At 37.0% G+C, this 26,997-nt stretch overlaps 1 protein-coding gene across 2 annotated transcripts in view; it reads left to right on the forward strand.

The window, feature by feature from the left end:
• LOC134539682 (DNA ligase 3) overlaps nt 1-26,997 on the forward strand; it is a 454,246-nt gene that overhangs the window by 416,416 nt on the left and 10,833 nt on the right. The window lies entirely within an intron of this gene.

Below are 26,997 nucleotides of genomic sequence, written 5' to 3' on the forward strand. Positions count from 1 at the left end.
ACTATACAAAATAATTGTTTCGTTTCATTAAAATTATGTACTTTTTCAACTTGTTGAACAATGTTTTACACTTTTTTTTTAATTCGAAGGAAAAAAAAATGCGGCTACCAGGGTATATTTATTTGCCTTATCTAGCGGTTAAAATACAGAACACGAACTTAAACGTTCGTGACAATTATGCAATTTGTCAAACAAAAATGAATATGCCTGACTTATTAACGTCTAAAGATTTTTCCCTTCGCTCGGTCATTATCAAGTTTTATGTTGTGACTATTTACAGCTTTGCATTGTGTTATAATGTCGATACCGATGACATTTTTTTTTAATGTTGCGATTGCATTTGTGATATAGGCATTGTTTAAAATTTTGAAACGCTTTATTGGATACCATGATATTATTTAAAGTACATGAAAAAAAAATTATCGTAAGTTCTTTTGACTTCGAGTTATTAAGGGCCCGGCCTACCTGGGCACACATACGGTGTACAGAGCTTCCGAATAAACTACGTGATTTGAAAACTGCTCAATACTTCAGAGTGGTGTCTTTTTGCGGAAAGCATTCAAGAATACGCTGAGGGGGTATCAATATTTCATTTTTCAACTGTGTTTTTAGGAGAGTGAAATCGGCTAAAATGTGTTTTCAGGATATTTCTGGACATGAAACGCCCGGTAAAGATTCTTGAAAGCACTCAAGGGACTTGCATTATTCATTTATCTCCATTTCTCCGCCATGTGTTATTATGGTTACCGCTCAAATGTCGTGGATGCCCCCAGGGACGTCGGAACAGGGGGGGGGGGGGGGCAGCAGGGGCGAGTTGCCCCCGTGCTGTTATGCATGGGGGGGGGGCGAGAGTAGCATATCGCCCCCCTCCTTTTCCCAGAATAAATGTTTGGTCCTAGTAGTATTTTTCTCAACCAGTAGTAGTATTTTTCTCAGCCAGTAGTTACAAACGTTGCATTGGTGATCACATTGATTATAAAATCAAATTTATGATTGTCAATATACTGTAAAATGATTGCAAATTCCTAGATGGTATTTTATTTAAATTGTACTACATCTACTGTAAGAGTAGTATTTAATACATTCTACGTCATCAAATTCTTAGAATGGTATATTTAATATTTTGGTTCGGAAACTCATTAAATAGCACAATTTTGCATCTAAAATTCCAAATTTTTCCGGAGGAGAGCCCCCGAACCCCCCGCTCTAGAACTGAGGTAAGTGTGATACATCTTTTCGCCCCCCCACTCATGAAAACGTTCCGACGTCCCTGGATGCCCCTATGCACGACGAGAAGACTGCGCGCCATTTCAGAGCCTTGAGCTTAGAGGCGACACCGTGCTAGAAGCACCACCTAGCGTCGCACTTATCATCCCGCCACACTATCACAGATGCAATCCCTGACCAGACTTTCCCCTTAAGGGCAGACATGAGCAATGAAAAGGGAGGCCATGACCTACAGTATGATGAGCAACCGTCCCAGAATATTGTCTAGGGCGATTATGGGAAACAGAAACTAAGATTCTGGACCTTAATTCGAAGCTAGTTCCTTTCGTGTGCGAGTCCAGTGTCTTTTACCATTGCATTGCCTCGTTAGGTCCCGGCTAATCCACCTTAAAAATCTTCTGCGAATGTTTGTGTTTTAGTTAGCAATATTTTAAAATATCAACATGCGTGTAATAATATAATTGTTTTAATTTTTTCAGTTATTTCTATGTTCTCATTCATCCAACCCTGTTCTAACCAACCCTCTTTTTACTGTGTCCATTTCATAGAAGTAGGAAATTAAGGTGGTTGGTGTGTGAAAATTTTTAACCTGTTAATTTTTAAGTCAAAATGTGAACGGTCTCGCTTTTTCCTATCTGAATATCAAGAATTATTATTTTTGTTGTAAAATATATATATATTGAATACTCTTTGCATAATTAGCTGGAAAAGTTGCAGTTATAACTTTTTTGTACAGTATGGATGAGGAGAATGAAATTGTATATAAAACTTGAACTGGTTACTATTAAAGTAAATAATTTTACTGACCACTATATGGTTAAGGTTTAGTATTTTTCAGAAAAATTTTAATGTCTCAGAATTTTTATGATTTTTTTTTTCTTTCGCCAAAATGCTATCCAAATTTCTAGCATTCCCAACATTAACATCGCAATTTGAAAATACTTGGCCTGAGGCGCATTTATTCCAATTCTCATGGCAAGAAAATTTGTCTAGAGAATATTTATCGTGTGCCAACAAGGTAGTGCTTATTCGCTATCTTACCCGAGCGTCTTTTAAAACCGCCCTTAAGGGCGCCGTTTGGTCGGGGTGTGTGTGTGTGTCAGTGAGGCGAGATGATAAGCGCGACGCTCGCTGGTGCTTCTAGCGCGGTGTCTCCTCTGGACTGGCGCGCAGTCTTCTCGTCGTCACAGGACAACTGTGAAATTTGAGCGGTGACCGTAACATTATATGGCGGAGAATTGAAGATAAATGTGTAATGCAAGTCCCTTAAGTGCTTTCAAGAATCTGTACCGGTTGTTTTACACCTAAAAATTACTATAAATCCGAAAACATGCGTTTTAGCCATTTTAACTCATCTAAAAACACAGTTGAAAAACTTAATCCAAAATCAAAAGTACTTTTCAGCTCTCAGCGAACTCTTAAATGCTTTTCGTAAGAAGGCCCCAGTCGGATATCTTGAGTTGTTTTGAAATCGCGTTGTTTTTCCTGAAGCTCTGCGCACACCGTGTGTGTGCCCTGGTAGGCGGAGCCACGGGAACCTTCAGTTTGAAGGTTGCGTTCAGTGAGAAACTAGCCTTGGTAGTATAGAAGTTCGATTTTTTTTTCAATGCGAACACATCTTGGTGTATTGACAAATAAATACTTTTTCTGCGGCAGTCAGCTGTTTGCGTGTGCAAATTTGGCACACAATATTTTCAGCACCGGAGTAAGGGATTGTCAAAGGACGGCATGCTGTGACATAGTTCAAGTCAAATTTTTTTTTTTTACCTCGCCGTCGTCATATTGCCACGCCCACAACATTGCGGAAATGGAGTTTGACCACGTCTGATGGTTACTAATCTTAAATTAGAATAACCGTCGTTAAACTCTGTAAATACAGTCAATTAAAACTGTTTCCACAATGCAAACGATACACTGTATATTTGTACACTGACATTAAAAAACTGTTTCACCACAAAGTATTGTTCGCAGTAATGCTGGGTTTGGATTCTTACCCGGGCATTTTATGCTTTGTGTTGTCCCAGTGCCTCCAATAGTTTAATTTATTCGTAGACCGTTTCCTAATTGCTTTCCAGTATTAACTGCGTGTATAATAAGCGTGATACAACAAAATAAAGTCAAATAATTGAATTATCGTATATATTTTCCATTGTTTGAAAAAAATTGTGCTTGAATGTAACATCAAATAAAATATAAAATTGTGCCCCAATTGTCGTAACAAATACTCGGAAAGCGTATTTAATGTATGCAAAAATAACCGTAGCCATGTGTTCTACAAATTTACAATATCTTTATTGTGGTATTGCAAAATATTTCTAAGCAACTCGTTTCCAAAAGAATCTTTTGTTATAGTACAGAAAATATTTTCTGTGCACACTTTGGCCAATTTTTTGGGCGTCCAACCAACATGGCGCAGGCTATGTGCAAAAAAAAACTGCAGTAATCATCCAGTGGGCACCCACTGATTTTCACAAGTTTTATATTTGCACACCGCTTAGACACTTCATATCTTTTGTTTAATGTGTGTTGATTATGCGCAAATGTGATTACTTTGCTGACCCGACCACAGGCTATAAGCAGTTGATAACGATGTTGATTACTTATGGATATGCTGGGAAGTTGGTAGCACTGATTCCTTAACCTTAGTAGATTCTAAAAAAAAAATATAAACGTCTGTAATACTTTTGTTTGTTCATTCCATTCTTTTTGAACATTAACACGTTTACATTAGGTTCACTTGTAACTGACTAACGAACTATGTAAACAAATCTTGGAAGTCGATATTTAACCTACCTCTAGCTGTCGTATCAATTTGAAAATTTGCAAGTATATGTAATCCGGAAGACAATACAGTAAATTTGGTACCACCGAACTGATGTGATGAAGGAGCCAGGATGTTGATAGTGAAACTCTTCAACTATTTAGTGTGTAACTGTGTTTTTTTTAAACGATAATTTTTTATTATTTTCTGTTTACCTACGTATCTCTTTCTTTTTTTTTCTGCGATCAGTGTCTTGAAATTCGATTCCAATTGGACAGTTTAAAAAGCAGTGCCCGTTGTCTGCATATCCTTCTGCCAACGGTGTTAACTTCGTGCGTTGCTTTGCTGTGACATGGGGTACCGCTGTTTTTACACTTGAGGAATTTAAAATATTTTTAGTCAGGTCACATGTGACAAGACCACACGCGCGCGCACACACACACACACCTACACACACACACACACACACACACACACAAGCTTGCCTTGCTGATGATCATCCTGGGGGGGGGGGGGAAGCAGTTTCGTTTGACACTTTTTTTTTCTGGCGCGCCTGCCGATAAACATGCAAGTTGAGATTTTCCGGAGAAAGTTTTAACTTCCGGTATGCGTCGTCTTGTGGACTTTTTTTCCCTCCATCCGATGGGAAGCCTTCTTTCCACAGACGAGAGAGCCAAACGCCCGATCTTGCATCTTCGGTTGTTTTTTTTTTTTGGTTCATTGTAACTAATGATAACTAATGGTCAATTAGGTTAGGTTAGCTATAGTATAAATACTTTATAACATTGTGGACGGTTGATTTGGTTAGGATAGCTACATTAAAGATACTGTGAATCATGTAAACTGTTTCCTAGCCCTGGATAGCTACATATTAAAAAGTTATTTGCTAAGCAACCATTAAATGATTTTACAGTATTTTTACTTACCTAATATAACCAACCATCCACAATGTTGTAAAGTATTTATAATGTAGCTATCCTATCCTAATCGACCGCAAAATTTAATGCCACACCGGTTTATACAATGAGATAGAACGGCGTATGACGTATGAGTAAGCTACATCCCAAATAAATACACCTGTTGTGGTACGGTAAAAAAGCGAGCATGAACTTCGGGGAACTTCGGGTGTGGCTCTCTCGTCTGTGAAATGAAGGCTTCCCCCCTCCGATCAGCGGTCGCGAAATACGTGAATTTTCGGTCGATCTGCCGCCGGTAGAGTTTCGGGGCGTCGAAGTTTTCCCCTTGGGGGGGGGGGGGGGAGTGGAAAGGGGGTTGGTTTTTAGATGTTCTGGGAAGGGGTTGTAGGAGTGAGGTATATCCGACAAAACCCATCGGGCCTTTTTTTTTTTTTCGTCAAGTTTCGGAAGCAGCGCGGGTGGCAAAACCAAAAACCTCCGAAAGCGTTACGTAATCACCCGTGGAGCGTCCGTGCAACAGTGACACAAGTCTAGAAGGCTGAATTTCACTGGCCGAAGTTGTCATTATTAGCTCAGCAAAGTGTCGATTACTGAGGGTGCGTTTACTCGCTCGCACTAGGTTGACAGCGAGACTATATTACATCAACTTGCTTTCTTGTTGTTTTTATCGTTTTTTTTTTTTTTAATTCATGTGTAAACGTCTTAGCTCTCGGTATACGGCAATTTGGTAGGAGTAATTTCTTAAATGGAACGAATTCTATCTAAAGAAGGAAAAGTGTCCCTAAATATGGCGCTGCCATCTGTGGAGGTCGCATTAATGTCGAAAATTTTCTAACATCGGGGGGTGTACTGACCGAATTGGTGTGCCAAACCGAACTTTATAACAGTACAACTGTCCTTCAATACTTTATGTTCTAATTTATAGTAATAAAAAAAAATAACAACTTAAAAATACGCATTACATTCGTGACAATCCTTAGTTAACATTGAAATGTAGAGATAGCGCAGCGTTCGTCATACTGTAGAGGCAGAACAAATTTTTAGCCTACATATTATCGACGCCATTATGAAAAATACAATTTCGTGATTAAATCTTTTTCTTTTAAATACTAATTTTTGAATCAGCTCAATAAGTTCAAGGTATATTTTTTTGTAAAAAGTATTTAAGAATGAGTTCTCTCATTTAATAAAAAAACAAATATGCATACATATACTTAGTGTTATAATGTGGGTTTTAAATTTTTTCATGTTAATTTTGTTGTGATTTAGTTGTTGGGCTGCAACTTTTAGTTTGAAAAATACTTAAAAGATAGCACCGAGTTCGTAATGCTTTAGAGAACAAACAAGATGTTAAATATCTTTGACGCCATGCTTGCTCCAACACGGTTTACCTGGCTAATAAATTATACCTGTTTTTAAAGTATCGATTTTATCTTGTTAATGACTATTCAAGTTTACAAAATGTATTCCAGGATAGTTACACAATTAGAAAGTTTAATTTTGCACACCAATACGCTCAGCACATACCTCGATGTTCGCGAAAGTTAATATATACGGGTGCATTTCGCCACTCGTGGGTCCGCCATCTTGATGACTTTGGTTCGTGTTGGACTTTCAACCTGTCAAGTTTCCTTGTGCAATGCGCGTTTATTTCAGTACATTCTGGTGAATGCTAAAATTTACCATCAATGCGCCAAAAACGTATAACCTCCAGAACGCAGTCAATGATAATTCTGATATCGAGATAAATATCACATGTTCAGCGTTAAGGCATTTGCATGCGACTCTTTCGTTACTCCCGTTGTTCGGCAAGCCCTGAAAAATCTATGGTTCCATCCTGTTAAACAGATTTATAAATATTTTACAAAAAGAGGAAACATTATTTTCCTTCTTTTCTGTTAAAAACAGCTTTTTTTTTTATTCTGCGTTAAATTTTGGTGTCCGAGTTTATAGTATTATAAGTTTATTTGCAACACGAGAACAAGAATTTATGCGTTACCGAGGTTTAGATAGATGTTCACTCATCACTGTCGAGTACTGAAATACATGCTCAATTTTTTTTATTAATATTTGTAAGTAATGAACCCATGTAAATATCCGAGGTATCAATAGGTCACGAAAATCACAACATATAACGGTGATTGAGGTGACTAAACTTTTAAATCCTAACAGTCGTTTGCTATCTTACATTCGCTCTTTCACACCTTATTTCAGTTAACGTTAGCACATAAAGTATACATAGTTGACATCTGTACGCTCATATCACGTGGAAATTTTATCTGGAAAAAGGTTTCAGCTTCTAAAATTAAAATCGTCACGTTTCTGTTTATATATATATATATATATATATATATATATATATATATATATATATATATATATCGTATTTTGATTTCACTTATTAGAAGTAAAATATATGACCAAGAGAGAGATAAAAATTGCAAGGAACTTTAATTTAAAGGCAATGAAAAAGCACTGGAAGTGGTTCATCGGGTGATTGTATAGACAAAAAGATTTTTAATATATTTTTTAAAATTATTTTGTTCTTCATTTGTTTATAGAGTGTTTGATTACCAATATAAATATACAGTAATTTTTGAATATATATATATATATATATATATATATATATATATATATAAATAATTTTTTACCTTCCTAATAATTGTAAGTATCCTAATGGTATCGCCGATGCAGCCTTCAAGTTGCTTGTTTTATTTCATTCATCTTTTTGGCCTTTCAGGTGTTTGTGGGCCTATGAAGCCTTAACTACAGTATCTTCCAGTACCAAGGCTGCACGCAGTGAGATAGATAGATAGATAGATAGATAGATAGATAGATAGATAGATAGATAGATAGATAGATAGATAGATAGATGGACAAGTTTTATTTTTGAAAATTACTCTTGCCTTCGGTTCTTGGTTGCAAATGATTTCCACAGCGTACCGGGGTTGATTCCTGATCTATCTTTGGTACACGCCTAGGGTACTCAAGGAATATTTCCCCCAAATTTCAAATCTCTAGATCCACTTTTTTAGGTTGTGGGTTTTCTGTCAATCGGTCAGTGTTTAAAGAGTTGTATTATGTAGATAAAATGGTTATTGCGTGGTGCTAGTTGATACCCTACGGGCTAATTCTCAGGCAATTTTCTAGTTACGTATTAAACGTTTATTTTCGAGCTGTCAAATTTCACTCTAGTGATCATAATTGTGGACACTTACGTGGCATTTTATCGCCATTAACCCTCGGAGTATATCTTGTGACAAAACTTCATGTCGATACACGAAGTGCAAGATAAATATCGCGATAATTTTCAAGAAAAGTTCCTAAATAATAGTAATAGCATGAAGATATAAATGAAGCTGGAGATCTAGCCTTAAGTTTAGTTTAATTTTTTTCCCAGTGAAGTTTAAAAATGGGTATTAATATCTTCACAATGTCAACTGTTGTTTTTCGTTGATAGCCAGTAGGGGGAATTATACCAATACAGCAGAATCCTTGTAATCTTCCATAGTATAGTTGACTGCGTTTAAAATTCCGGTGACACGTGAGACGTGGTGTTAGAGGAATGACGTCAGTGAAACGTCATCGCTATCGAATGCTTCTGATGGCTTCAGCTCCTGTCGTGACAATTGCTGCTACGAGATTTATTTTGCTGTCCAGATGGTTTCGCCGGTGGGGGAAAAAAGAAATCGTGACGTATGTCCCGCTTTTATATATTTGGCAGCTGCGATTGATTGCACGCACTGCCCCCCCCCCCCTTTTCCTCCTCATACAATCGGTTATTGCATAGCCTGTAGTAATTGTTTCTCGTAAATTTATTAAACGTTTTGTCACAGTAAACGGTTTCTGTTGTTCCCGCTCTGCCTAGTTTGCGTTTTGAGTAACAACGTGTTTCAATAATGAATATACATACCTATATGCATAATATGATTTATAATCACGGCGTACTGACAGGTAAAATCATGTAATACAGGATGAGTCTGTATTCGACCCTAAAATATTTATGATTATTTTCGATATGATTTCCTTCCCAAGGCTGGTATATGCGCTTGAAGTTGAAGAATAACAACTTATTTTGACGTGACAACGTCTAATAAATCGAAGAACGCCGGCTGCACGCACGAAACATTGTCCCGTTACGCTCATTGTACGCTTGCGCCGCATCTATCTCTCTTCCACTCGATTGGAACAACCATCGATTTGACTTTTTCGAGGCACATTAAACTTGAAACACTCCCATTCGTTTCCTACTTTTCCTATCATCGTCGTATCCTTAACAGAATAACACAGATTGGAAGAAGTTAAATAGCAAACATGTATAAAAGTTATAGTTAAAATAATCTGTTCGGTAAAGTAATACACAAATTTGAATTAATGAGTGCAAATAAAAGTAAAATTATCAATTAAATTGTAGATTTCAATTCACTCCTTCTTTGTATCCATACAAATTAGTGATAATTCAATAAAAATGATTCAATGTTATTCATAAAAGTATGCAATCATTTCATCAATATTTTGTTATGACGTTGTCACGTTAAACTATCGTCCGTAAACCGACTTTACAGACAACCAATTTTTTTTTGCAAATAATAAAGCCTTCAAGACGGAACCGTCAGCGTCCGAATGGTATTCAAATATTAAAGTTTTACAACCACCAAAAACTTTTCGCTGTCTTAAAATGAATTCATTTAAATAAATTTTAAGGTAGCAACATTACTTCTCATGCTTATTTTATAACCCAAATTATCTCTATGAAATTATCTGCAACTGCCACATTTTTCGCAGTGGTTGTCTAACTTTATTCAATCCAACACTATCCAAATGCTAAGTGTTACATATTAAATAATTTTGCAATTATTTTCAGCACCCGGTTCAAAGGACTATAAAAGTTGCATGACTGCTATTTCTTAAAAGTCACTCTTATCATTCAAGTCCCTTAAAGTTCCTTTTTTCCGAAATTGGTCAATAATTAATTTTTTTTATTCGTAAATGCAAAAGACTTTTCAGAACATTTAGATGTCAGAATGTTAAGTTTATAATCACATATTTTATAAAAGATGTCAAGTAATTTGCAGAAAAAGGTTTTTTACGAAAGAGCATACAATTTTTTCGACGCTTGCTGATTTTCAACAGTGTAACATTCATCGCTTGCGTAAATCAAAATGTGAGTACGTTGCATTGAAAGTGAAGCAGTCATCTAACATTGAAACACATGGTAAGGTTAGGATGGCTGAAGAGGGGGGGGGGGGAAGGCCTGTATTGTAATACAGTTATCAAGTATTTATTGTAATATGTATATTTATCTATACTGCCACACATCCTTTAAGTTAAATTTTCTTCGAGACTTCTTAGGCTGCAGTGGTATGCCAGTTAGGTTGAAAATGCTTCCACAGCGTAACGGGTTTGATTCCTAATGGGTTCAACACTGAATTTTACATGTGAGTAACTGGACAGAAGTCACTGTGTTCGTTTGTGCAGCCGTCGTTGTGTTGTCAGGATAAATTCTTAATTTTATTACTGGATTCGCATGTGCTTCTCTGTATTGTCACTTTGTTGTCCAGATTATCTGTTCGGTATCATCTTTGAGCTCCTCTGCCTGTCGCTGTTTCGTGCAAATTTGTAGTTTTTATGTGCCTTTTTTTAATTGCAATTTTATCGTCGTTGTTAGCCAAATGTGTTCGTCTGTGCTGTGATATTGTTCTGGCTAATTCTTTTCACGGAATTCTCTGTGCTGTCTTTCTTTACGTTTAACATTTTACAGCGGCTAATTTTGGCTTGATTTTTTTCCTCCGTTATTTGAGTTTCCTCTGTGACATACAGTGCAAACTAGTGTTGACGTATGTCCAACATAATAATTTATATCGATCTTTACCCATATCGAGAATCATTCAAAAAACGTTAAAAATATATTTGGATTAAGTCCATTTTGGAATAACTTCTTCAGCCTGGTGCAGTTTTTGTGGTATTGCCAGCATTATCAGAAAAAATAAATTGACTATTTTTATTGGAAAATATCTATTTTTTGATTGGTGAGAAGGTTGATCATTCTTAATAATTATTAGATATTTTTATAAAAAGGTTCGTACTCCTTAATATTCTTTAAAAGTACTTAATTTGTCTTCAATTAAATAAAGGCCCTTAATAATCCTTAATTTGCAATTATAACCCTTAAAAACTCCTTATTAAATACTGATAGCTTGCAAATAAGGAGTAGATGTGGGTATTATTAAGTAAATTTAATTAGTGATGAAATTAAATTATAGGGGTGTATATTCAGATACACACTATGCTTGGGTTAGGTATGTGTTCCAGAGATAATATTGGACAATACTGGAATATCTGTAAGAATTTAACGAACCAACAAAAAATTTTTTGTGCATTTACTATTGAACATTATTTTCATGAAGTATTTTCAATATTACAAATGGTAAAGGGGTCCTTAAAAATCCCTTAATTTTTTATTGCACAAGACGCTACAAACCATATAGGCCTATATGTAGGAATTTTGTTGTTGTAACATGTTTCTGACAAAATGGTTGTTGTAAAGTCCCTAATTTCATTTCAGTGATCCCTAAAACACCCTAATTTCTATATGCCGTGTGGGTGACAGCTATGTAGCCGGGAAGTAATTTTGATCATAAAGTCGCTTGTATGTCGTTCCGCGATGAACCTGCAGCTGAATTTTTTTTTTGTTGATTTCAGACTCATCCTTTGTATACATTTCGTCTCTCTAATATAAGTAGATTATTTGAAACATTCCGGTTGAGTGTCGAATAAACAGCTCAGTTGCACGCGTACAGAATTGAACGTGAAGCTGTATTCGCTCACAACACAGCTGTTTGAAACTTTGTTTCAACCCTCATTTACCGGTGTTTAACTGTCAATATTCAAACTTTTAAATTTTTTTCCATCTGTTATTGTATGGAGCACTTGTTTATCTAAATACAAGCTTTCATTTTCCCCGTTTTGTTTCTAACGGCAAGGAGTGGTAACCATTCTCTAATTAGTTTCACCTTTTTTTTAATGCACGTGACGAAACGGCCTTCAGCTACTCGTTGCCGCTGATGTAGTGTACGGTGATTGGCCGCTAACAGAAATCGACGCTCGGTTTAGAAGTTCGATAACTTTTCTGTGCGTGTGTGCTGTTTCCGAAAGTATCATCTGCCGTCTGTTTGCGTGCGTTCAACTGCTGCGTTCTTCTTGCTTTGCGAATTATTTTCAAAGCTAATCTTTGGCTGAATAATTGAACTGATAAAGCGATTCTTTAATATTTAAGTAATGTTTAATATACTGTTGTATCTTATGCACTTGTTATTTTCCTTTAAATAATAATTTTGTGTTTTTCATATATATAATTTTTTACTTTATTAAGTAGGTACCTATAGATTTTTTCTGATACAATGTAGTACATATTATTTTATTTAAATTAATTGATATTTTTAAATTTAAACTTTATGAAAACTAATATAAGGTTTCTTAAGTTATTTGTATTTATTTGTCTATTTTTACAATTTTTTTAACATGTTTATACTAGTCAAAATACCGCACGTAGATTTAAATGACACAAGCTTGCTTTTGTGAGTGGTAAATATTTCCTGTTTTAATTTAGTAACTTGTAGTCAAAGTGTGTAAAAAAAAAAGAGGAAATAAATAAATTTATTACTAAAAAAAAATTATGTTGCCCCACGAAGTTGTAAATTTTCGGTGCTGTGACGTATTGTCGGTGGACAGGGTAGTGCACAAGTGGTTGCCGCTTCTGATCCTTTCAATTTTTATTATTATTATTATTATTTAATTTTCGCTCCGAGCTCGCATGTGCCCGCGACCAGTGCAAATGTTGTTTCGTCAATAAAACTCCAACCCCCCCCCCTCCCCCCCTTCTTCCACCCCCTCCCCCCAACGCACGAGCCGGTCTACATGTAATGCAGTTTCCCGGAATGAAGTTACTGACTCCCCGTAGCTGCGAGGTTACAGAACTGAAGTAAATACTGCTAATAAGGTCGCTTTCACAGCGAACTGGGCCTTGCTTGCGAGTGCCCTGTCCGCGATCGAAATTTTTTGCTTCGTCGTAGCTGTTACGAAATCCTGAGTATGGCCTCGTCTGAGCTGTAAAAAAAAAAATGTTTCACCTCTAATGTACAAAAAAAAATAGTTTAAAAAAAATATGCATGGAATTTTATGAAATTTTTTCTAAAAAATATTTTTACTTTTAAATGAACTGAGTATACAGGCCTGGAAGATAAACTCACTGGAATAATCTTGGAGTACCAACAAAAACTTCAGAAACTCGCGCATTTTCAAAACGGCACACAGGAGTAGTAAAAAAAAATCTGGCTTAGCGTTCTTCGTTTATTTCAGTTGTATTTATCGTTGAAAAGTCCGTGATTTAAATCTAATTTCTAGTTCAATGAAAACTAAATGTCGGATGGTGAGTCAAGATGTCCAAACACCAGAACACATAAATTTGCTAGTTACCGAGGTTATATGTAACTTATCTCTGGTGAGTAGGGTAGACTGGGTACGGTTCAAAAATTTTAGCATTTATCGTCCATTGCATCGGGATTAGTTAAGCGAGCGATGACGGAAATATATTAAATAAAAGACCATACATCTGTCTACTAATGGGCAATGTTATTTGAGATTACTGTATTGTATTTTATGTGTAAAATCAAATTTAAAAAAAAATTGTAATATGTTTCAACCGTCCCCATGCCAGGGTCGGTTGAAACAGTGCCTGCGGTCAATTGAAACACATGCAAATAATACAAAATATATTAAATTAACATGTTTTATTCATCGTCTAATGAAATTTTACAACTCGTAATGGCACAGTTGAACATCACAAATATTTTTTATTAATATTCAAGTCTTTCGCGATACTTATAATCTAGTGCGTTAATGTGAATATGTGAAGAGTGGTTGTCAAGCACAAGTAAGGCTTTAAGTGAAGGAGAAGCATTTGTATGTTTCTTAAAGAGTTCCAGGAAATGAATAAATGTTTCATCCTGCATCCAGCCAGAAGGATTTGCACGGGTCTTTACAACAACGCTGAAATACCATAACGCCCAATGTCAAAATTGACCACAACGCCGAAATACCATAACGCCGAATGTCAAAATTGACCACAACGCCGACAGATAGAAAACTGCTGTGTACCACAACGCCGAAATAACAACTAAATGAATTTGTGTGTGTTTCTTAAATGTACCTTAACGCCGAAATACCACAATCAAACCTAGCCTAGCCTAGCCTAGCCTAACCTACCCTAACCTAACCTAACCTAACCTAACCTAACCTAACCTAACCTAACCTAGTCTAACCTAAACTAACCTAGTCTAACCTAACCTAACCTAACCTTTGTGGCAGTCCTGCAATGACATTTTTCGGCGTTGTGGTACACAGCAGTTTTCTAGCTGTCGGCGTTGTGGTCAATTTGGCATTTCGGTGTTGTGGTATTTCGGCGTTGTGGTGCGTCCCCAATTTGCACTTCCAGCAGATTATATTGGGCCATCCCTGATTAAGTGATCTTGGTGTCGCACTCGCGGAAAGACGAAGAATGGAGGAATAGCACATTTCCGATTGCATTGACCGCAAAGGCTACTGTGACTAAAGTACTCCTCTCGGCTGAAGTCACTGAACCTACTTGACGAGCACCACGTCTAGCTATTATTCTGTCGGGTTTTGGCACAGTAGTTATGCCGGTATCATCAGCATTATATATATTTTTTGTGGTTAAAATTTATAACGGCCCATGATAGTAGCCAAATTTTCGTAGAAAGCATCTACGTTATTTTTAGTAAAGCTAGTCGCCCTAGAAAGACTTGTAGCCTGTGCTGCACGTAGGTACTGACAGTTCAGGATTTCTTCTCATAAACATACGAAACCATTCTTCACCAGCCATTTCGTTGTCATCCCAAGTCCCGAGGTCGTCATAAGTCGTACTTGATGGTTAGTTCGTATGCCAATTTCATAACATCCTTTTTAGTTAGGCCATAATATATGTCTGCACATCTAATTAAATATTTAGATAGCTTATGCTCTTTTTACTGGTTTAAACACTCGATTGTGAGCCTTATGTCCCATTTCTTGATTTTCATCGCCACCAGTCGCATCTCGTTTACGTGCATAATACCTCAAAAGGGAACAGTGGTTCAGTCCATTCTTTTCCGCCGCCATTCTTAACGAAGATCCGGCTTTTACATCTTCATAGGCTTGTTTGTACGTTGATAAGTCGGGACTGGCCTCTCGTAGTCTTCCTTTGGCGTACTTGGCATCTAAGAAACAAGAAATATAAATAGTTTCTACCTTCCCCAAAAAAAAAACGTTACAACTGTCCCCAACCCCCCTTCTATGTATAAAACGGTTCACAGTAAGAGTGATAATAATTTTGAATAAAAACTAATCATACATCCATATTCTACATACTTCAATTAAAACTATCCAAAACTCTCAATACTCTAACTTTTAATAAAACCATAATAATTGCAAAAAATATACGACCAAACAATACTTACTTTTCCGTCACGAAACACAATGGGGCCTCCTATACACAAGCACAGTGCACGAAGAGCGACGCACCACTAAAATTCGTGTTTCGACTTGTCGCCCGCTTCGTTCTCCCCTTCTACCCCTCACCACCATCACGAACGGTGTCGAGATATCCGCTTTGTTTCAACCGTAACTAGTCTACCCTACTGAAAGATTCGCTCACACACACACACACACACACACACACACACACACACACACATATATATATATATATATATTTCAGGGGAATTCTAGATGGATGCTTGTCTCGATTTTTTTTCCTAACCTAACTAAAACTAAGTGTATTTTGGAGGGGTCCGGGTTAGGGAGGGACCTAGGTGCGTCTCAGGCCGAAGCCTATACGCCTATATGCTGGGATTAGCCATGCAGGGAGAGGGTCGCATGCATCGTGTGCTAGAAGGGGATTGGCCAGCCATGGCAGCGATTGGCGCCATGACTAACTACCCTCACTGACTATTCTAGACTATAAACTACTAGTTATGTTTGGCCCAGGTAAAACCTGCATAGACACAGGGAAAACCCTGGGCACTTTCATGCGGGCTGCAAGTTTGCATGCATTAAATGTAGGAAAGTACAGGAGACAGAGGATGGTCTGGATGAAGAGTTGGCCAGAGTAGAAAGAGTCTACCATGCGAGGGTTGGGCACTTGGACTCGTGGTCCGCTTTGTTGTCTTCTCCGGGACTGGAATTTTAAGGCCAGGGACGCAAGCCCTGGTGAGTGAAAACACGAACCACTCACATCAGCCCCAGACAGCAGCATGCTTGTCTCCTAGTCTACGGTTTAATTCTTTGATTTCCGCGTCAGAAAACATTTCGTTTATTTTTTTTTCTCTCTCTCTCTCCTCGCAGCCTTCTTATCGCGGTCGCCAGCTGCCTGTAATCCCGACAGAAGTAATTGACCGCCGGAAAAAGGGGAGGGGGGGGGAATGGTCGTGTGTGACGAGATTTTGGTAATCCTGGCGCGTCGATTCGTTTCATACAATGCCAGCGATCCGGTGCTGGGCGGGAAAGTCTACGATTCGCTGACCCCCCCCCCCCTCCCCCCCACTCTTTCCTGGGTCGCTCTTCCCGATCTGTCCCGATCCGTCCCGAACTTCTCCGATGTTCGCTGCTCGCTTGCGCAGCTTCGCAGTCGGAATAAAAAAAAACTTTGTTGTGAAATTTCATACGTTTTCACGATTTTCGAGTATTTTAATAAATTTCTCAAAACTAACCCCACGATTTTATTTCACCCAGACCATACCGGGAAAAAAAATTAAAAATGAATTTTTGTTTAACAGTTAAATAAGTTAACAAAGAATATTGTTGTATATTTTTAACGTGATTTACCTAACCCAACCAACATTTCATTTGAACTAAGTTCACTTAGACGTGCAAAAACAAATCCTCCCGAAAAAAAAAAAATATTTTTTTGCAAGAATTTTTATTAATGTTTCACGCCTGACCTAAATTTCGCTGTTAACAACAGAAAAAAAAATGGTTGTCTGTAAAGTCGGTTTACGGACGATAGCTTAACGTGACAACGTCATAACAAAACATTGATGAAATGATTGCATATTTTTATGAATAAAATTGAATCATTTTTATTGAATTATCACTATTTCGTATGGATACAAAGAATGAGTGAAATGAAATCTACAATTTAATTGATGAATTTACTTTTATTTGCACTCATTAATTCAAATATGTTTATCACTTTAACGGAAAAGTAGGAAACGAATGGGAGTGTTTCAAGTTTAATGTGCCTCGAAAAAGTCAAATCGATGGTTGTTCCAATCGAGTGGAAGAGAGATAGACGCGGCGCAAGCGTATAATGAGCGTAACGGGACACAGCGTAACGGGACAATGAGTGTAACGGGACACTTTTTCGTGCGTGCAGCCAGCGTTCATCGATTTTTTAGACGTTGTCACGTCAAAAAAAAAACCGAAGCTGTAAGGACGCGGGGGACGATCCATCGCACAAAGAGGAAAACGAACACGATATTAGCAACTTATATATCATAGTGCTGTGTTTATATCTGTTTGGCCAAGTATCTATTCTTTCCTTTTCGCGTCAGAAACGTTTCACAGCAATGTTTTACGAAAACGTTGCATTAAAATTCGTCCTTAAAATTTTACTCTCAACGCGCCGAAAAAATAAATAATAACCTAATTAAAGTCTGAAAAAAATTAAAATCTCAAAAAAAAGACTAAAAAATGGCTTAAGATTACAAAATTTACCTTATCGGAAAATTTTGTGTTACCAACTACTGGTAACAATTTATTAAGTTTAATGTTTATGTGATTGTATTATTTGTTATGTGCCTGCCTGTGCGGGCACTCAAAACCTAAATAAATTAATAAATAAAAATTATATAACTGAAGTGTCCTTTTTTGAAAAAAAAAAAAAAAAAACAGGACACCTTATTTATTTCAAACAAGCTGCAGAAGTCATGAACTGACAAAACGGTGCGTAAATAATTCAAACTCATTTATAAAATGAAAACAGTTAAATGTGATACAGTATAAAGTTTTTTTGTTGGATGAATATACACTACTGTTTTTAATCATGTACATGATCTAATATAACTTATAATTTAAGGATATGCATCATTCTTTTGTTTTGTTCTTGTCTTGTGTTATATATAACCTTTATGTTTATACAATTTTTTTTTTCCCTGTGTGTATTCATTGTATCAATTTCTAAGTGTCCACCTCTTAAAGTCTTTGGCTGTTGGTAAGCACTCAAATTTAAAAAAAAAAAATAAGCATATTATTATTATTATCATTGTATCCAAGATGATTGGGTAAAAACTCCCTCAGTGCGCATATAATTTCTTGTTGGTATCCATGCATCCCCTCAACGTAGTCGCTAGAATTTGTCCTGTGATTCCAGAAAAATACTTCGAGCTTACGTTTGATTTCCGTTAATAAAAATATATATATGGTAATCTCGCGCCTTCCAGATGTGGCGACCCGAATTCCAGCGTTTTGCATAGTCAAAGTGGTTCTAGTTAGCGGCGCCATGTGTCGAGGATTGCTGGGGAAATTTTTTTTCTTGTGATGGTTTTTTTAATAGAAAAAAAGTAAGAGGGAGAGTTTTTGGAAGGGAGGTAGCGGCAATGTTTAGCGTCTGGGATGGGGTGGTGAGGAGAGACTAAATAAGAGAGAAAGAGGAATGAAAACGTCAGTTCCGTTCTCGTTTGCCTTCTGAGCGAAATTTTTCTACGTCAGAACCATGCAGGTGTGACACAGATGCTGAATTTTTTTTAGACATGACAGAGTTTTTTTTTTGGGTGTGGGGGGGGGGGGGGTTGTCCTTAGTTATGAGGGACAGTCTTCGAGACACTAAATCTGGAACTTAGGGGTGAGAGATAGGAACATTAAGATGCCGTCTTGGTGTCTACAGTTTTTAGGCAGTAAAAATTTTATTTCGTTCGATTTTTTAAATTTGGTTTTTATTAAAAGCATATATTATTTTGTGGAATGCGTGAAGTTAAATAGTGTCTAATTGCTACAAATAGTGAAGTCGCTTTTGTCGAGGACTACAACTGCTATAACACTTTCTATGTGCACAATGTTATGATCTTTGAAAATTACGTAATGCCGTAACTTTTTCAGTCTATTCGTCCACTTCAGTGGACGATTTATAACTAAATGATACACGGAGTTTATCAAACCTTGAATGTGTGGGTTAAGGTGTACCTACATTTTAGTGGACGTCATACTTTATGGCTGTGAAGTAAATAAATTTTATTTATGACAATATCCCATCCGTTTGAACGTTTTATACCTCCGATTGTTACACCAAAAAAGTTTCTCTTAATAAAGTTTTTATATGACCAACCATAAATGCAAGGAGTGGGGGAAAAAACAAGGGTTGGAGGACAAAAAAATATATAATTCCCATAGCATACACACTATCGAATTCGTTCGAATTGTTTGAAAATTTTATAATTTTTATTTAAAACTTTTGTCGGAAGCAATTTTTGATAAGATTAACCATTACTGCAAGGAGTTGAAAAAACCAGGGTTTGGAATTAAAAAATAATAATTTAAACTTTGGTACCATCTACACTATCGAATGCATTCTTATTTATTATTAACTTTCTAAATATTGTCTAAAAGTTTGTTTTAAGTAAATTTTTATGTATTCAATTACTGCAAGGGGTGAAAATAATAAGGGTTAAAAAAATCATAACTTTGTTAGCAGGTATACTATCAAATCCGTTATAAAATATTACAAAGATTTTAAACATTATCAATAACCTTTGGCTGAAACAATTTTTGATGAGCCAAACTAGTGCCGTAAAAACAGGGGTTGAAAAATATTAATATTATCTATTATCTTAAACTTTGTTCCAAAGCAAATTTTTATACTACCACGTATTAGTGCCAGGGATGAAAAATAGTATTTGAAAGTCAAAAAAAATTCATAACTACCTTAGTAGGCATAATATGAAATTCGTTCTAAGCTATTCAGTGCTGGATGCATTGAGATACAAACCTTATAAACATTTTCACTGCAATAAAGGGGAGAAAATGTTTTAACGATCATTTTGCAATATTGGAGAACGAACATATTGTATGTAATGTACATTATGTTCTTAAATTGTTCCAGAAGTTTCCAGAACATTTACAAGAGAAATAGTCTCTTCGAAATTTACCTAGGCTGTGCTGAAAGGGATTTTTTTTAATGAGCCTATACCAACTTTTTTTAAAGGACCTACTCTATTCTGTTCTTACGTAACTTTCAGTTTACATTGTTTATAGAATATATATATCAGAATATAAATTATGTTTCAAAATAAGTGGTATAGTAGGGCCGCGACGTCTTGGCGGGTCGACTCCCTAGAGCTCAGCGACCTTGTAATCGACACGTCCCGCCTTGTCTGCTCTGCAGATAACAACGGCCTGGAAGTCTTCATGCCGTTCCGAAAACATTGGTCGAGAACAATCTCACGTACGGTGCAACACAGCGCAGATCTTAATGATACAAAGATGCGATAATGCTTTACGGTAATTTATTATTTAAAGGTAGTGCACCATTTGCTCTACTGGGCAGCTTAGTTAAACATAGTTAAACATAGCTATACAATTCTTTAAAGTTAAGAACTAAATTTGTAACTGTGGGTTGCTGTAGGAAACACAATTAATTAAGACTTGCATGTAACTCCCTCGCTGATGCTTACTTTTCCATTTGGTTTGGCTGAAATGTGAAGACGATCGACATGACACTTTCACGCACTTCAAGAACCTTACCACTTTTATGCACACGGGTTGGTATTTTTTCCATAACAGCACTCTGAAAGAACCATTTTAGTCATTTAGAGGGGGCCGAAAACCATATTTATAACAAACCATCCTCGCGTATTTTATAGTTCCCTGTTGTGCTTGCTTTATAAACAAGAGAGGCTCCGGGAAGGAAGCCTTGCGTAGAACCAGCGCTTACAACTAACTATCAGTCTGTGCGCTGCATTTGCTGTTGCCATTACCTACACCTTCAACGTCACCTTTCTTTTGCCAACATTTCTGAAAGGTTAAATTAGTGTCAACCCAGGATTCATCCATGTCAAATATCTTCTTCCCAGCCTCCCTGCACTGTTTCATCTGAGTCAGGTACTGTGATCGCCAAGCAACGTCAGATCTTTCGAGAAGAAGAATTCGCTTATTTTGGCTTCTTTTCCACACAAAACCCATTTCTTTGAGTATTTTACGCAGCGATGTCTTTCCCTAACTCCATCCGATTTTTTCTTTCAAAACTGGCAGTAGTTTCCTTTTTTGTCGTTTTTTTACTGCATAAAATTCGTGGCTAGTGTCTCTGATCACTCTTCTATCAAAGTCATCAACTGACAACAAACGTTTCCCAGTTTTTTTTTGGCTTGAAATGAATAATTAAACATGAGAGGCTGTTTAACGGTCAAATAAAGGAGTGATATATATATATATATATATATGTAAATATAAACATATAAATTGTAAATAAATAATGTATTAATATAATATACATTAATATATATAATAAAATCATATATATCATAAAATATATAATGCAATATGTAATGTATATAATGTAATATAATATCATGTAATATAATGCAATATAATGTGTAGCAATATCGGCTACACTTGTAGATAAAAAATATTCTAACAAGCGGTGCAGAAAGTTTGGAAAATTGCCAAATGCAAAACAAACAAACCGCGGGTGAAATTACGGGGAATGCGTTGAAAAACTTATAATGTTGTTGTTTGTTTTTTATTTGGCGTCTCTCTGTTGTGTTTTCGGATGCGCGAAACTGATCTTTGGCTTATACCTGTGTATCGCGCAGCTCTTTCGGTTACATTTGTTAGAGGTACTAGCAGACATTTGTTGGCAGCTTCTTCATCACAACACTGGATTACACTACTTATAATTTCCCTCTCCCCACTATGTATTACTTTATTGTATCTTGAACATCCTGCGTCGGGCTCCATTGTTCACTTCAGACTGAGAGCGTGGCACCTGATGTTTTTGCTATGAACCGCATAGCGGCTGATGTGCGCGCGCAGCTGCTTCCCCTCTCATTTACTCTTCCCCGCTTCCACGCAAAACGACACGCCAAGACGTCGCGGCCCTACAGTACATACGTTAAGGGCTGCGCCTACCCGGGCACACATACGGTGCGCAGAGCTTCAGGTAAAACAACGCGATTTCAAAACTACTCAAGATATCCGAGTGGGTCTGCTCACGAAAAGCATTTAAGAGTTCGCTGAGGGCCGAAAAGTACTTTTGATTTTGGATTAAGTTTTTAAACTATATTTTTAGATGAGTTAAAATGGCTAAAACGCATGTTTTCAGAGTAGATTTTAGGCGTAAAACAACTCGTACAGATTCTTGAAAGCACTTAAGGGACTTGCATTACACTTTTACCTTTTATTTCTCGGCCATATAATGTTACGGTCACCGCTCAAATTTCACCGTTGTCCTGTGACGACGAGAAGACTGCGCGCCAATTCAGAGCCTTGCGCTTAGAGGCTATACCGCGCTAGAAGAACCAGCGAGCGTCGCTCTTATCATCCCGCCTAACACACATACACCCCTGACGAGGCGGGCCCCCTATGGAGAGAGAACGTTACCTACCAATCACGTCACCCTACAATACAGGATGTCCATAAAATAATGTTCCAGTTTCATTGGTATATTATAACAGTCTAAGAATAATTTACAACAAATCATGCATCAGATTTAAGGTAACCAAGTTTTTCTTACAAATTTTCATTATGTGCACCTTTTATCATACGGCACATCCAACCACTTTGGTTATCACGTCTGGAGTAATGGAAACAACAGCCTCTTCAATCCTGTGTCTCAACTCTGGCAGATCATTAGGTAACGGCGGAACGTAGACACGATCTTTTATAAAGCCCCAAAGGAAAAAGAAAAAATCGCATGGCGTTACGTCAGGTGAACGTTGAGGCCAGCGAAATAGAGCTCTTTCGTTTCGAATTGACTATGCCATCGGTGGTTGTTTTTGCCGCTTTGGGGATCACAATTAAACTTTAAACGAAACGCACGTTGAACTCTTAGCAAATTGCAGAACATAAAACGCTCTACGCTTAGGTTTCGCCATTTTGCGTAGGTGGCGCTGCAAGCGAGAAAACAACAAAACAGTGGTCGCGCATGCGCTTTTCTAAAACTGTTTTCAGTTACTCTTTATAATTTTGATCGTGAACCAAAACTCTGCAACCCTTACAGTCGATACTATTAAAATTTGTAACTTGGGCATGCTCGGATCTCAACCGATGAAACATGTCATGAACATTGTGTGAACATGGCAGTTTGTTTTGTGTTATGAACTTATGAGGAACAAGATAGAAAAAATACGGAATCACGGGACTTTTCTCTGCGATTCCGGCATTCCACCTGCAGTTCGTAAACATGACTTTTTTTTTCGCAGGTATGGCCGTTGATCGCTGAATAGTTCTCGCATCTGGCACGCATCTTGCTGGAAAACATTCCCCGGTGCAATCTCCGTGCTTATGACTTGATGTAAGCTTTTGGACATACGCCATTGCTGAGTACATGCATGTCTGTAGAAGAAAACTACAAAAAACCAAAAGACAAAAAAACAAATTAAGCAAAAAATTGCTGTTGTCGCACCTGTGTTTTCGTACCATGTGCGTCTCTGCCTGAGGACGGGAGCAGATAGCAGTTCCCGAAACGTCGCTTGTTTCTGTTTTGGAAAACTATTGTGTTTGTTTCGTCTTTTCGTTTTGTCGTGTTTTTGTCTCGTTTCAACTGTTGTGCTGAATTATTATTTGTTTTTGTTCAATATTTTTGTGCTGTCATCATTTGTGGGTTTTTTTTTTCGTTCTCTTCTGTTTTGGAAAACTATTATGTTTGTTTCGTCTTTTCGTTTTGTCGTGTTTTTGTCTCGTTTCAACTGTTGTGCTGAATTTTTTTTGTTCAATATTTTTGTGCTGTCATCGTTTGTGGGGGTTTTGTCGTTCCGTTAGTCCATTTTCCTTTGTTTTTCTTTGTTTGTTGACTATATTCCTGTTATGGAATATTATGTGGTGTTTATATCCTGTTGACAACAGCAATTTTTTTGCTTGATTTGTGTTTTTGTCTTTTGGTTTTTTGTAGTTTTCTTCTACAGACATACATGTGCTCAGCAATGGCGTATGTCCAAAAGCTTACATCAAGTCATGCACTCCCATTGCACAAATCTTTCAAAGATAATATCTCCGTGCTTATCTTCCATTGCCGTTCGCAAGCCCGCTCATGTGATGCAAGTAGGCCATTATCTTGCATTCGCGCACGCATCTATCTCGTTGGAGACCCACAGCACAGATGACGACGGTTGCAGATAACTGCTCGTTTATACAAATCGTCGGTTGAGTTCCGAACATCCACTGTTTGGTCACTTGTGTTCACTTGATTACGGTCCATCGCCCTCTTAACGTACGTGTCACGAATTGCGAAACAACCTCTATAGTAGCAAAAAAAAATCATTAGAAACAAACAGAGCATATTATTGTCTGTTCTTTTTTGATATGTAACATATTTGGCTTTCGGTGAACGGCATTTGATAGGAGTAATTTCTAGAATCGGAACGGAAATGTGAAACAACGTTACTGCCAACTGTGGTGGAGGGCACGAACCAAAGTTCACAAAGCCAAAGGGAAACTATATAGTATTAATTGTTTAGTGATTTTTTTTTAAAAAAATGAGCAGTATTTTAATTAAAGTCTTTGTCTAAAGCAGGTCCGGGGTTTCAAGTATGTTTCGCTTTTATCGGAGCCGATTCATTATATATTTTAACCTTTTGCTGTTCATGTCGAATGATTCGATAGTCGACGCAGATGCTCGGGCGACGAATCCTAGCGGCGGTTGCGGAAACTATGTGTGATTCGCGCTAGTTGAAAATAATATTTTGTTATATTTATTACGTTCGGCATTATTTTCAAGAGTTCTGCGTTAATATCGTGTTCAAGTTCCGTATTATAAGAGTATTTGCAACGTGAGAACTAGTGAATTTGCTCGCTACCGAGGTTAGGATTTACACATCGCTGGCAAGTACTACAAGACTCGCTTGCATATATCATTTGAAATTTCAAGCATGATCGTTGTTTGCGAAAAAAAAAAGGAATTTAATATTTTTAATGGAATTTTATTCCTGGGCGAGAGAGTTGACTCATATGTGTTCGCACGGAGCAATCTTCGATGCGTCGGCTGTCTCATTTCAAATATTAAATATTTTTATTAACCGCATAACTGACATTCCAAAAGAACATATTTGAAATGTGCCTTCTCTGAAATGAGAGCTTCAAATCCGAAGTGTGCGTGTATTTTATTCGCTGGTTTCAGACACCCCGACAGGAAACACTTTCATTGAAGATCCAGTTGTGAAATGAAACATACTTGAAACTTCGTACCGTCTTTTCAAAGGATAATTTTTTTTTTATTTGACTGGTGAATGTTGTGTTTTTTTTTTTTCATTCTGTTTTGATTGATGATGAAATTTACAAATATACTTTAACAGTCACAGATATCAGTCATTTTTAACTCGTACATTTTAGAATGCATTATCGTAAAACAAGAAAAAAAATTCTGTTTCTAACTATGCCAAAACAACCTCAATTTGTGGTGTTTATGTGTGTGCGCAGAATTCAGATTTTCATTATTTTAAAGTGCGATTTTTTATTAAAATATTTCGAAAGACAGATTGTCCAAAAAAAAACACTCAGGATTGTCCGATGCTGAAAGGAATTGATTACAGTCAATAATGACAATTATGTTTTAAAAATAATATTTTTAGATGTAAAAATAAGTAATGAGTTTTCTATGCATTTGCCTCGCTGCAGTCTTAGGCCCGTTTTACAATGATACAATGATATGTTTCATTAAAGCATAACTCTTTAAAACCATCGAAAAGTTAATCGAATTTTCAAGAATTTTTTGTGCCATTCTTATTATGTGCGCAGTTAATACTGGAATGCCATTCAGGGAACAGTTTACAAATAACTTCTAACTATCGGAGGTACTCGAAAGCATGAATGCCGGGTAAGAATCTGAACCCAGTTCTACTGTGAACGCTATATTGTAGTGATGCAGTGTAGGTTATTTACACACTGCACCGTATTTACTCATTCGCTCTTTTGACGTGAATGCGTCTTTAAAATTGCTTCCATAGTGGGAGGCAATTCAAAAAAACGAATGATAACAAAATCTGGGGGATACAGTTTGGTGTTGCAGCTACATATCTATCATCTCCATCCAAAATTTAATTACGCCACTGGATAGCTAAAAGATCAAAGAATTCGTTACGTCAAGTGAGGACTGTGACGCATCGCGTGCGGTGGAGGGGATAGCGCCGCCATTTTGCCGCGTTTCGAGATTTCTATTTAGTATAACTTTTGACTCGGAGAAGCCACGACGTTCGCTTGAGCTTCAATCGTCAGCTCTCGTCAGAATATGTCGATTGCATGTATAAAACAATTAGAGTTAAAATAGTTACAGTGTATATATAAGGTGTTATAATAAAATAATAGCGTATTTTATGTTTGTTTTATAGAAAATATTACCTGTTACGCACACGTATTCACGTACAAGACAAGGCCGTGTCCATGACACAGCCGCACCCCATTTTTTGACGTGACAACGTCTAATAAATCTATGAACGTCGGCTGCACGCACGAAAAAATGTCCCGTAACGCACATTGTCCCGTTACGTTGAGTCCCGTTACGATTATTGTACGCTTGCGCCGCATCTATCTCTCTTCCACTCGATTGGAACAACAAAAGATTTGACTTTTTCCTATCATCGTCCTATCCTTAAGGGGCCCGCCTACCTGGGCACACATACGGTGTGCAGAGCTTCAGGAAAAACAACGCGATTTCAAAACTACTCAAGATATCCGAGTGGGGCCTATTTACGAATAGCATTTAAGAGTTCGCTGAGGACCGAAAAGTACTTTTAATTTCGGATTAAGTTTTTAAACTGTATTTTTAGAAGCGTTAAAATGGCTAAAACGCGTGTTTTCGAAGTAATTTTTAGGCATAAAACAATCAGTACA

The sequence above is a fragment of the Bacillus rossius genome, chromosome 15 (assembly GCF_032445375.1).
Source record: "Bacillus rossius redtenbacheri isolate Brsri chromosome 15, Brsri_v3, whole genome shotgun sequence".
Taxonomy (NCBI): domain Eukaryota; kingdom Metazoa; phylum Arthropoda; class Insecta; order Phasmatodea; family Bacillidae; genus Bacillus; species Bacillus rossius.